Source organism: Micropterus salmoides, unplaced genomic scaffold (assembly GCF_014851395.1).
Source record: "Micropterus salmoides isolate LMB-PRFRI ecotype aquatic unplaced genomic scaffold, ASM1485139v1 Ms_hic_scaffold_10, whole genome shotgun sequence".
Taxonomy (NCBI): domain Eukaryota; kingdom Metazoa; phylum Chordata; class Actinopteri; order Centrarchiformes; family Centrarchidae; genus Micropterus; species Micropterus salmoides.
In genome coordinates, this window is record NW_024040041.1 from 25,908,158 (window position 1) to 25,921,442 (window position 13,285).

The 13,285-nt window shown below is 40.9% G+C and overlaps 1 pseudogene; it reads right to left on the reverse strand.

Annotated features, from left to right (window-relative positions):
• LOC119893000 overlaps positions 1-13,285 on the reverse strand; it is a 30,045-nt pseudogene that overhangs the window by 14,557 nt on the left and 2,203 nt on the right.

Sequence of the window (13,285 nt, forward strand, 5' to 3'; positions counted from 1 at the left end):
GAGGGAGTCAACAGGGGAAAAGCATAAGGGACTAATCAGAAACAGGAACAAGCTAGACACAAACACAAGACACTGGCTATTTCTCAATACTGAGTTCGCCAAGTTCGGACTTTTGTACTTTAAAGCTCGGACTTGGCAAATTCGAGTACAAAATCCCAGGAATGGGAGCATGTAGTCATTCATTCAGCAATTAGAACCGCAGCAGACTTGACAGCCGGGGCCAGACCCGTTAGCGGGTGGGACCTCACATCGTAGCAATATTTTAAATCAGCTCTGTCTTGAGAAATAAACCACATATTTGGAGTTTGACTTAAACAACTATATTCCTGCATAAAAAAAAAACTCTTAAAACACAAAAACAGCAGTATTCTCAGTTACAGCTGTGAGTTTTCTCGTCAGACATATCCGCTTTTTGGGAGGGAAATGCATTCTGGGATATCTGGTTATCCAAAGTCCACACAAGTCACCACCGATGCAGGCTCGGTAAAACAGGCGGAGAGAGAACACATCCGGGTATTTGACTGTACTTTGCTAGATGCAGACTTTTGAATTGGAATAGTACTTTGGCTGTGACTGTTGACGTTTCACAAGTCCACAAGAACACAAGTACAGACTAGAACGCAGATTGAGCAACTGACTACTAAAAATAAACCAGAAAGTAAAGAATGCAGACCAGGACAGAAGTAACACAATACCACAAAAGCATGAATAACAGACAAAACCTAAACGAGAACACAGAACTAGAAAACACAGGCAGGAATTGAAACACAACATAACAGGTTAAGACTGAACAGAAATAACTGAACAGGGCTGAACATGCAAATAAACATAACAAGGCAGAACAGAGGAAACAAGACATGTAATAAAACCCTAAACTACGTAAACAGACTGAAACGAGATTCACGAACAGACTGACATCAAACAGGCAGAGGTACATAAACTAACCCCGGGCAGACTGAACACAAGACAACAGACTGAAAACCAAAACACAATGGATCACATAACAGATACAGAACTGACCAATAAACAAAACCCGCAGAGAACTAAACCACCCAGAGAAGACAGGCAGACTGCATATTAAGTATGAAATAAACATCAGATAATAACAGAATAAAACAAGAACAAAGGCAAGCACAGATCAAAACCAAGCATGACAGGAAACAGTATGAACAAGAACACAAAACCCAAGATAATTGACTAAAACAGGAAAAACAAAAACATGAAAATAAAACCAAAATCCTAACAGCAATGGTTTTGCACGTGGTGGTCACATACTCTCTCCTTAATCTTCCTGGCTGATTATTCTCTAGTTTTGCATTTTAATAGCGTCACTACTGGTAGCATGAGGATGTACCTGCAGCCCATTCAGTTTGTAGTCCAGCTCCTCCAGGACGGCACAGCCAAACATTAGCAATACTGGTAACCTTTTTTGAGAGGATGCAAAGATCTCGTTGTTTTTTTACCTGAATTTTGTGTAATTGTGCTCCTGCTTCTTCCAGGTGTGAGAGTAAATCCCTTTTACTTTGTTGATGACTTCCCTGTGACACACACACACACACAAATTAACACACGGTCAAGTGTGTGATCCCTGCAGCACTGACGTGGCTTGTTCTGATGAAAGCATAAACGAGAAAGGTAATAAGGACAAGCAGTGACAGTGTTTGCTCTTACCTGCAGCCTTTACAGAGGTCAAAGGGCCGAGGCGTGCTTTTCTTTTGGAGAGGCGGTTTGTGAGTTTCGACAGTGCTGTTGAGAGAAAAAGAGAGACAGGACAGGTGAGTAAAATGCTAATGTCAGAGATAATAAATATATCTGGTTCTAAGCACTCAGTTTTCTTGGCATTTAAGAGTAAAATCCTGTTCTAAATGTGCTGTTTGATTCCATGCACATATTAATAACACAAAGCAATCTTAATTATGTCACCATGTAACAAATAACCTGACCTGATGTCAGCTATGCAGTTCAGTATGAAGATCTGTCTGCATACAATAAACACAAGTCAAGCAAAGTTCTGTATTAAAGGGATCTCCCATTGACCTATTTGGGCAAAGCAGTGGTATATCTTGCTGCTTCATACACCATAAATGAACAACCAGTGTACAAACTCACTTGTGTACTTTCTGTGGTGTGTGGTAATTGTAAAATTATGTATTTTCTTCTGTTTAAGTTTCCTAAAGGATTTTTAAAAATTTAATCCATTTGGTGTCTTGTAATGTGTGGTCCTGCCTGATCCCCCGTCTTCACAAACGCTTACTTTGTGTGCACGTGTAGGACTAATAATCCACAACCCATGACAGATTGTTAGTAAATGTGTGAGTGCATGAGAACAGAACGTGAGTGTGGCTAGCAGGTGAAGTTAACAGTAGATTTAGGTAGGGGACAACTCTTGAAGTCACTTTTCTCTTTGATGATCACTCTCCTCTGTTTGGGGACTCTGCTGACCACTCATCTGGCATGTATGACAGCCAGTAAGCATGTTCTCATGCACCAAATTTCTCCACTAGTATCTTTACTCTTAGTACTTACACTGCTTTTTGTCTTTTGAGTACATTGCAGAGATGCATTCATACATACCTGGGCAAAAGAAAAGTCAGCCTCTTTTTCCTCAACAGTATAGTCATTTCACAATAGCCACACTAATCCGTGTATGGTTCGTTCTTTGATTATTCCGTTTCAAAACCAAATCAGAAAAAAAATATACAAAAAAGGTCCTTGTTTTTTCTGTTTTAAAACTAAAACAGAAAACAAAAAAAGACAAGTCAAAAGTCAAGTTGTATCACATCTCATATCAACTGTGGCAAATATGATTGTAGAAGTGAGCACTATATTATAGCCACATACGAAAAAATAAATTAAAGAAAACGTAGGCTACTCATTTTGCAAGATCGTGTCAAGCTGGGTTCAAACTCACTAGAGCAAAAACAATTCCTTGTTGTGGCGCATTGCTTTGCCTAAGAGCCACTCACACATTAAATTCTATAATTTCTAGATTACGTAGCGTCAAGGAAACATTTTGTTTTGGGCTGATCTGAAGCAGCTGGTTACCTGAGCAATCTAAGAAAATACCCAAATATGTTGAGGGTATATATAATGAGGGTTTTTTTCTTGAGGCTACAGCCAGGGTGTGAACTATGGGAGAGCCTCTTAAGACATAAGCTCCCCTGAAAATATGGTTCTGAGGCGTTCCTGTTCCTGTCCCAGTTGCTAGTGAGTTACAAACTGAATGTTGAGCCTCCTGTTAACTAAAAACCCATTTATGCAGGGAAACAGGTGTGGACCCAAATGCAGACACTAAACAAAGCTGGATCAGTTTGCAGGTTTATTAGAATACTAACTTACTTAGATGATCAAACAAAAGGCAAGGTAGTCCAAACTCAGGAGTAAAGTCCAACAAAGGCAAAATACAGAGCCCAGACGCGGGTTAATTCCAACCAATAATCCAGATAACAGAGCACAAGGTAGAACACTCAACATACAAAGATGACTGAATACAACTGAGGCAATTATATACACGGGCACAATACACACACAAGCAGGCAGGGCAATTAAACACAGGTGAGACATATTAAGAATCAAAGTAGACAGGAAACAAAGCTAGGCAAAAACACCAATCACCAAAATTACAAAATAAAACAGGAAGTAAAGCTACATACAATACACAAAGCTACATATATCTAAATACAACAAAAAAACAAGGAAGCAATGATTAACTAACAAAACTTAAACAAGAACACAGAGGCAATGTGTAAAACAGAAATGGACATTTAACAAAATAACAGAAAAACACCACACTCAAATCCAAGGTCCTGACACATGGCAGAAACTTAATGCATTTAGGCATGTAGACTTGGTTGCTGAAGTTTAAACTGAGCATCAAAAAGGGGATTTAAGTGACTTTGAACGTGGCATGGTTGTTGGTGCCAGACGGTCAGACTGGTCTGACTATTTCAGAAACTGCTGATCTACTGGGATTTTGCCACAGAATCATCTATAGGGTTTACAGAGAATGGTCCAAAAAAGAGAAAATGTCTAGTGAGCAGCAGTTGTGTGGACGAAAATGTCTTGTCAATGTCAGAGGTCAGAAACGTTGCCTGGTCTGATGAGTCTCGATTTCAGCTGCGACATTCAGATGATGGGGTCAGAATTTGGCGTAAACAACATGAAAACATGAATTCATCCTGCTTTGGATCAACGGTTCAGACTGGTGGTAGTGGTGTAATAGTGTATTAGGAGAACAATAGAGAAAGACCAACTTGATCCATCCTCTCGTCTTCCATGAGCTGCATCAGAAGATGAGACATCTTGGAATGGAGAGAACAATGAGCCTCATCAGAGACAGATTTTTCTGGCTGAGGATACTTATAGATGTTGAACATTTCGTCACCAAGAAATGTGAGTGCATCACGAAGAAAAAGCCACAGAGACAAATGATAGCCCCACTTGAATCTATAAAGACCACTTACACATTTGAGAAGTTGTCCATCAATTTCCTCCACCTGGAGACCTGTAAACAGGGATTTGAGTGCATCCTGCTTGTAATGGACCACTTCACCCAATTTGCACAGGCCTACCCAACTAAAAAAAAAAAGAGGCCAAGACTGTTGCTGTTAAACTATTTAACGACTTCATCCTCTGAATTGGCTGTCCAGGTAAAATCCACCATGACAGATTAAAGGAGTTTCACAAGAGGTTCCAGAAGTTCAACAGGACCCTGCTGAGTATGTTGAGGACCCTGACAGAGGAATCGAAGGCAGACTGGAAGACCTTTGTGCCTAAAGTTGTTCATGCAAGTCAGAGGCAACTGGCTATTCCCCCTGTTTCCTCCTTTTTGGCAGATCACCCAGGCTCCCCAAAGACCTCTTGTTCAACCTCGGTGTCAGCGACAAACATGAAGGACACGAGGACTATGTGGCAAACTGGCAAAGTAGAATGAGAGTCATGGTCCTGGTCAGAAACTTGTCTGAGCGTGGAGGACCTGGAAAACTCAGGCCATCTTCATTGCTCAACTTCCACCTGAGACCCCTGCCCCTGGATCCCTTCCCCACCTACCTGCTCCTGAAACCCTACACCCGACCCAACAGTGGAGTTGGAGGGACACACAAGGGAGGCACAGGTTCAGCAACACCAGTTGTTTACTGAAGTTGGAGACAGTGTCATGTCACCCTCAGTCCACCTGTACTCACAAATGGTGTTAAAGAAGTAACACATTTACAGTAATGTACTGCTTTTTGCTGTAACGCAGTAATATAAGACATTACTAATAAAATGTCGATAATATTATACAGTTACAATCTCAGTAACACATGTTACAACACATTTTAACCCAAAATTAAGCGGTGTTTTGTTTTTTGGATTATTCACTGCGAAACATTTCGGCACCAGAAAAAAAAGTCTGATCCACTTTTTGGAAACATCCAGGATGCTAAGCCAACTACATCTGTCAAAGGCTTCACCTTTGCCAAAGCAAGAGAAAAGTTGAAACCAATAGGAAGCACTTTTGCAACAACTGTAACACTTGTAGAAACACCGAAACAAGAAGAAATTATGACAAATGGAATGAAAAATGTACAGTGGGTACAGAAAGTATTCAGACCCCTTTAAATTTTTCACTCTTTGTTTCATTGCAGCCATTTTCCAAAAGTCAAAAAAGTTCATTTTATTTCTCAGTAATGTACACTCAGCACCCCATCTTGACAGAAAAAAACAGAAATGTAGAAATTTTTGCAAATTTATTAAAAAAGAAAAACTGAAATATCACATGGTCATAAGTATTCAGACCCTTTGCCGTGACACTCATATTTAACTCAGGTGCTGTCTATTTCTTCTGATCATCCTTGAGATGGTTCTACACCTTCATTTGAGTCCAGCTGTGTTTGATTATACTGATTGGACTTGATTAGGAAAGCCACACACCTGTCTATATAAGACCTTACAGCTCACAGTGCATGTCAGAGCAAATGAGAATTGTGAGGTCAAAGGAACTGCCTGAAGAGCTCAGAGACAGAATTGTGGCAAGGCACAGATCTGGCCACTTAAGGTTCCTAAGAGCACAGTGGCCTCCATAATCCTCAAATGGAAGACGTTTGGGACGACCAGAACCCTTCCTAGAGCTGGCCGTCTGGCCAAACTGAGCTATCGGGGGAGAAGAGCCTTGGTGAGAGAGGTAAAGAAGAACCCAAAGGTCACTGTGGCTGAGCTCCAGAGATGCAGTCGGGAGATGGGAGAAAGTTGTAGTAAGTCAACCATCACTGCAGCAATCCACCAGTCGGGGCTTTATGGCAGAGCGGCCCGACAGAAGCCTCTCCTCAGTGCAAGACACATGAAAGCCCGCATGGAGTTTGCTAAAAAACACCTGAAGGACTCCAAGATGGTGATAAATAAGATCCTCTGGTCTGATGAGACCAAGATAGAACTTTTTGGCCTTAATTCTAAGCGGTATGTGTGGAGAAAACCAGGCACTGCTCATCACCTGTCCAATACAGTCTCAACAGTGAAGCACGGTGGTGGCAGCATCATGCTGTGGGGGTGTTTTTCAGCTGCAGGGACAGGACGACCGGTTGAAATCGAGGGAAAGATGAATGCGGCCAAGTACAGGGATATCCTGGACGAAAACCTTTTCCAGAGTGCTCTGGACCTCAGACTGGGCCGAAGGTTTACCTTCCAACAAGACAATGACCCTAAGCACAGCGCTAAAATAACGAAGGAGTGGCTTCACAACAACTCCGTGGCTGTTCTTGAATGGCCCAGCCAGAGCCCTGACTTAAACCCAATTGAGCATCTCTGGAGAGACCTGAAAATGGCTGTCCACCAACGTTTACCATCCAACCTGACAGAACTGGAGAGGATCTGCAAGGAGGAATGGCAGAGGATACCCAAATCCAGATGTGAAAAACTTGTTGCATCTTTCCCAAAACGACTCATGGCTGTATTAGATCAAAAGGGTGCTTCTACTAAATACTGAGCAAAGGGTCTGAATACTTATGACCATGTGATATTTCAGTTTTTCTTTTTTAATAAATTTGCAAAAATTTCTACATTTCTGTTTTTTTCTGTCAAGATGGGGTGCTGAGTGTACATTACTGAGAAATAAAATGAACTTTTTTGATTTTTGGAAAATGGCTGCAATGAAACAAAGAGTGAAAAATTTAAAGGGGTCTGAATACTTTCCGTACCCACTGTATCTGCCACTAAGTTCCTGTTTTTTCTGTGACAGAAGTGGTCACACATCGGAGTGGTGTCCCTGTGACATCACAGGGAAAACACCGGTGGAAAAACACTGAGCTGCAGCACACCTCTCCTCTCCCTTCCAAACACTAGCTACCCTCCAGGCAGCCAATGGACATAAAGTTGAAAAGAGGAGCTGCAGCAATGTGCAGTATGATGTTGTGTTTTTTGAAAATGAAACCATGTAAACCTGTTCTGGTACAACCCCTAAATAAGATTTTGAACCAGAAAATGAGCATAATACCACCTCTTTAAACAAGAAAATCCCAGCATGCCAAATAACCATTGCATAGCAGTGCAGTGGTAAAAATCTGATGATTCATGGTGAATATACAGCCTTTCTCAAAGAAATTATTAAAAATGGCTTTGCTGAAATTATACCAGTGGATCATCTGAATTGTAATGTGGGGAACTGGAACATCCCAAAACACGGGGTGTATCACTCGAGAAAAGGACCTTAAGACCTTAAGAGTGGTCTTTGACTGCGGTGCAGGCTTCAAGGGAATCGCTCACTGTAATGCCTGTGTAATGTCTGCTACAGGGTCTAGATATTACCAACTCACTCATGGGAGTACTCATCAGATTCAGACAAGCGCCTGTTGCTTTGATGGCTGACATCAAAAACATCAGAAAAACATATTGACTATCTGCGATTTCTATGGTGACCTGATGGTGATGTGCAGCAGGATCTCATTGAAAATCGGATGAAAGTACACCTTTTTGGAGCAGTGTCATCACCAAGTTGTGCAAACTTTGCACTAAGAAGACAGCTGAAGATAACAAAGCTCACTTTCCAGCATAAGTTATAGACACACAGCAAAGAACCGTTTCTGCATCACAGTCCATTATGAACCACATACAGTAAGAGAAAGTTTATACAAACATTTACAAGGGAAACACATTAATTCTCTCTGTGAGTATGGAACCTTGCTAAAACTGCCCGCCAACAATAATATCTGGCCCGTGGTCAGATTATGGTTCTTTGATAGCAGTAATATATGGGATTAATATCCTGCCTTGATTCAAAACTGAAAATAACGTTCTGAAAGGTTGAAACTAAGTCAAAATATTACAAAATTTTTTTTGCAAGATCAAAAACTAAGATTTGCAAGCCTGCAAAATGTAAAAAAATAAAATAATCTGTGTAAACATTATGTTGTTTTTGAGTTTTCCTTCTTCAGAACAATTTTTCAGAGTTTCAAATTTGTCAGTGTTCTCCCAGCGTATTAGTTTGTTTTCCAGGTTTGAAACCTTGTAAATGGTGATCTGAAAATTGGTGTGTAAATGTGTGAAAAAAAAAGTGAAACTCTGAAAATTGAGGTTCAAAAGGGTGAAACTCTATTACATTACATTTGCACTTCTATTGCAGACTATTTTTTCAGAACTGAGTTTAAAAAACACCCACTTTGCGGAGATACGCCTACACAGTTGCGAGCTTGCGACTCACGTGATTTGTGGCAGCGTTGTCACGCAGCTCTGCTCTGAAACTCTGAAACTCAGACTGAGTGAAAATGAAGCTTCGCAACCTCGCAACTTAAAAAAAAGGCCTGCAGGCAGGGCCTTCTGCTCTTGGCCAATGTTTGGCTGTCTGCTGAAGTAAAGTCCAATCACAAGTCATATTTACTGGATAGAGGGATTGACAGACTGCTCCACCAATGACAGACGCGGACAGGATACGTGTTCAGAAAGCACGGCTCCCTGGACGGGCTGGCTGTCTCCGTCCAAGAGGTGCATGGATGTGGAAAAGAAATCTGCAACGGGTAGAAGCTCAGGGCAATTTGTTCATCAGCACAATGTCACCCGTGGTGTTGTGTCGGGAGATGCAGTAACTGAACCAGCGGTCAGTAAGAAATTGTATAAATGACATGCAATTTATTAAGCTATTAGGAGAGGAAAAGTCCGCAAGCCGTTAGGCTAATTTATGCTGTGTAAAATGCAGGTTGAACTTACAGTAAACTATTAATGGAGACTATCAACCAGACAAATCTCGACAGTTATTAAGCCAAAATGTATGCTTTGTTAAATGTGACTATTCTATTAAACCACGTTTTATGTGTGGTAGTGGAGTCGTTTTAAAGTTGACTTTACTGTAGTTAACCAGTAACAACTATTTGTGTTGTTGTCTTTTCTTTTATGGCCTAAAGCACTGAAGACAAGGCAGCATGCTGTGATCATCACTCACCAACAAACTAATACGCTGGGAGAACACAGACAAATTTGAAACTCAGAAAATTGTTCTGAAGAAGGAAAACTCAAAAACAACATAATGTTTGCAGAGATTTTTTTATTGTTTTACATTTTGCAAGCTTGCAAATCTTAGTTTTCGATCTTTCAAAACTTTTTTTTGTAATATTTTGAGTTTTCAAACACTTAGTTTCAACCTTTCAGAACTTTATTTTCAGTCTTGAATCAAGGCAGGATATTAATCCCATAGCAAAAAATATAAATAAATAAATACTGTGATAGCGGCAACAGTTACTCACATAATCACTTCCTCTTTAGTGGTTTTGCCTACAAAATAAAAGTGCAAGAAGCTTGTTTACTGTAATGCTGTATTTGGAGTTGAACTGAGCTTTTACTTTGAAAATTTCTGAACGACATTAAAAGAGTCTGTAGCCTGCTTGACACACCTCTGAAAGAGCCGTCAGAAAAGGTGATTCCCCTAAATGTCTGGCTCTGTCTAGCCTCTGGCTAGAGATACTGGGGAAATACTAAAGCGCCAGTAGGTTGATGGATGTGGATCAAGCACCGAAACACTGCATAACATGCCGTAATGTGAGAAGTAGTTGCTGCAGAATCCATTTGTTGGAGAGAAAAAAAGTTGTCCTAAGGTAGGCTCAAACTCTCAGGGAGTGAGACCTGCACTTTCCCAAATTAGCTAACCAAGCATCATTTTGAAAGGAGTCAATATTATGTCTGACATTCTTACTTACCATCTCATGGTTTAAAATATTGCTCTCATGCAAAACTTGCCGACCCCTACAGTATATTATTACTCCTTCTTCTTCTTCTAACATACATATTCAACATAGTGATGAGCGTCTACACTGCCTGAATTTACAGAAGTAGAACAAGAAGAAAGTAGTGACGAAGCGCACTCTGTAGCGTTGTTTGTCCATTTTCAGCTACTATAGAAACACGATGACGCAACGTGGCAACGTCCATGGCGTTATGTAGATATAAATGGCTCATTCTAAGATAATAAAAACCCAACGGTTTATTATATAAGGTCTTTATACACCACTGAAAACATATGATTATATTGCATTTCTGTCAATAAATCCTCAGAAATATTACACACTGAACCTTTAAAACAGCGTCACGGCAGCCGTACCAAATGAAAAAGCACTTGTACTCACCTAATTGAATGGCATCTGACGAGCCTTGCATTGAGCAAAATCTTTGACAATGTCCTTGGTAAAAAATCCAAAACAATCTGATTTGGGAGCTTTCCGACCCTTCTCCTGTTCTTTTCTCTCCTCTCTTCTTGAAACAACTTTATGTTTAAATAGCATGACTGCTAGCTTGCACGTGTGCTCTGCTAGTCTACTTGTCAGATTTTGTGTTTCACCCATAGACACCCGGTTTCACCTAGCTGAAGTCTTGTTGTCTTGTCACATGATCATATAGAAAGTTCAGTCTGGGCAGCCATACATGTATTACCCAGCAATCATCATTGCATTTGTAGCTATGTGATACGAATATATCAAAGAAAATAAGACAATATTCATTCTGTGGAATCTGTGGGATAATTTTTTATAGTTACATGTTCAAAATCTTATTTAGAGGTTGTACCAGAACAGGTTTACATGGTTTAATTTTCAAAAAACACCAAATTTTTTTCATACTGCACATTGCTGCAACTCCTCTTTTCACCCTATGTGTTGTACGCTCTGCTCTTGAGCTACAGTGTGATGCATCTTAGTTATACAAAATCTTTGATGGGAGTTGCACATGTGCAGTTCCCAGGTAAGGACTATTAGCCAATCAGAAGCAGAGAATAGCGGGTCGTAAGAAACAAGGTAGTGAGATCCAAATCAAAGCCGCTTCAGACTGCGACCGTAACCTAGCAGATGGTATAAGTTACTCACAAGTCCACAACCACACAACATCATTGTTCCACATTGTACCATAAACCACTACAAAAATCAACATATTTCAACTCAATTTTACATAAAAATTGGCCAAACAATTTGAACGTTTGCTCAGTGGCTTTCACATCGGGTGTAACATTAGCATTATAGCTATAACTTTAGCTGTGTTTAGCCAACATTTACAACAACTCCACACTTGAACAGTCTGTGAAGTTACATTGCCGTGTTCATTTTAAAAATAATTCACAACCAATAAAGTATACTTACAGGTTGTGATTGTGAATTTCTAGGCCCAAACAGAGTTGGGAGTTGCATCGTCTTTTAGGACTAAACGTCGAACTGTCGGTGTTCTGACGACCAATGCCGCCTTGCCGAAAAATGCTACCATAGTGCAAATTGATAGTCTTGTCTCTACTCGGCCCTGCTCCATTTTCCATTGCAGATAGTACCCAGAGATAGTATGTAGCTTGTCATCATAGCAACGCCACACACAACTGCCGCCACGTAATGTTCAATGCGACACACACACCAACGATCCACACAGCTTTCTCTTTTTTAAGTTAAAATGTTTCAACATTCCTCAGAATGTAAAGACAGATAAGCGGTATTAAAACCTTCCAGCTGTGTTTTCCTCTGCCGTTGTTGCTGCAGCGGTCTGTGTGACGGCGGGAGCAGAGGGCTCTGTGAGCGGGCGGCTGGCCGGCCTCACACGATGCTCCCGTGGGTTGGCACAGGCATAAATATTCAAACACATTTTTGTTGCGCCATCACTTCTCCTAAAATGGTCAATATTCGAAATTTACACAGCTGATTTCTCACCTCAAAACTTCTCAGAAATTCCATGCGAAAACTGTAAAATCTAAAACTTTCTGTTGCTGGCCTCTGTCTGGTGCAGCAATGATGATGCAGTGAATAGTGAATATTCTCTCTGACCAATCAGTAGTCTGTCCCGTTTTCATGTTTCATTTTAGTATCCCTCAGCTCGCTTGGAACCTCGACGTAGGTGAGGTGATATGAAAAAAACATTTCTACAATAGAAAACCAAACAAAGGCGAGTCGAGCCAAGTCGAGCTGGTACTATGCAGTGGAAAAGGGGCTTAACTAAAATCAAAGGGCCTCTGCTCAGACTAGCTTGGTTTGAGGGCTTGCCTGACCCCCGCTAGCCGCTTGGCAAGCTTTATGACGCGTTTTCATTGTGACATCACAGTGAAGGAAGGAAAAGGCTGGACTACAAACGAGCTGTTTTCAAGCGGTTCAGAGCAGTGCTTTCTGTGGGAGATGGGAACTCCCTTTGGGCTGGACTTTGGGCTTTTTCACTTTGCAAACCTGTTACATGCACAAATAAGAGATAATAATAATCTTTATTTGTAGAGCACTTTTCAAAAACAAGTGCTTTAACAAGTGTAAAGATATAGCTTAATAAAGGAGAGGGAAAAAGCCAAAAAGCATACCACCTCTTTAAAACTACTGACTGACACCACGGCAAAGAGGGATATGCACATTTGAGGGTATTTACCTCGTGATCTCCCAGCAGTTGCAGTGATAGGTGGCAAGCTGTGTGTCTACCATTGCATGATGAACACAGTTGTATTTTTACCATGTAACCGACAAAGTCCTGCTCGTAACCTGGCGGGGTCCGCTCCCATCACAGGCCCCTGTACAGAACTTGCCCTGGTGCGGATGCACTGTCTGCACTGTCTATACCTACGCCCCTACGGACACCCCATTCAATTTTTTACAGTGCTGTTTGGAGTTAAAATATCACACAATCACCACGGATAAGCTGTGGGCTTGATGCGTTCATCAGTTGGCAGTTAACACAAGAACAAGTAAAACCATTGAGGACCAGCCAATTCACTACTTTGCATTTTATTTATCCTTGAGTCAGCTCAAGGGGTGACATGCATGGAATTATTTGCAAATCTGACAACCTTTTTTGAGTGGATGTGAAGATGTCATGTCTTTAC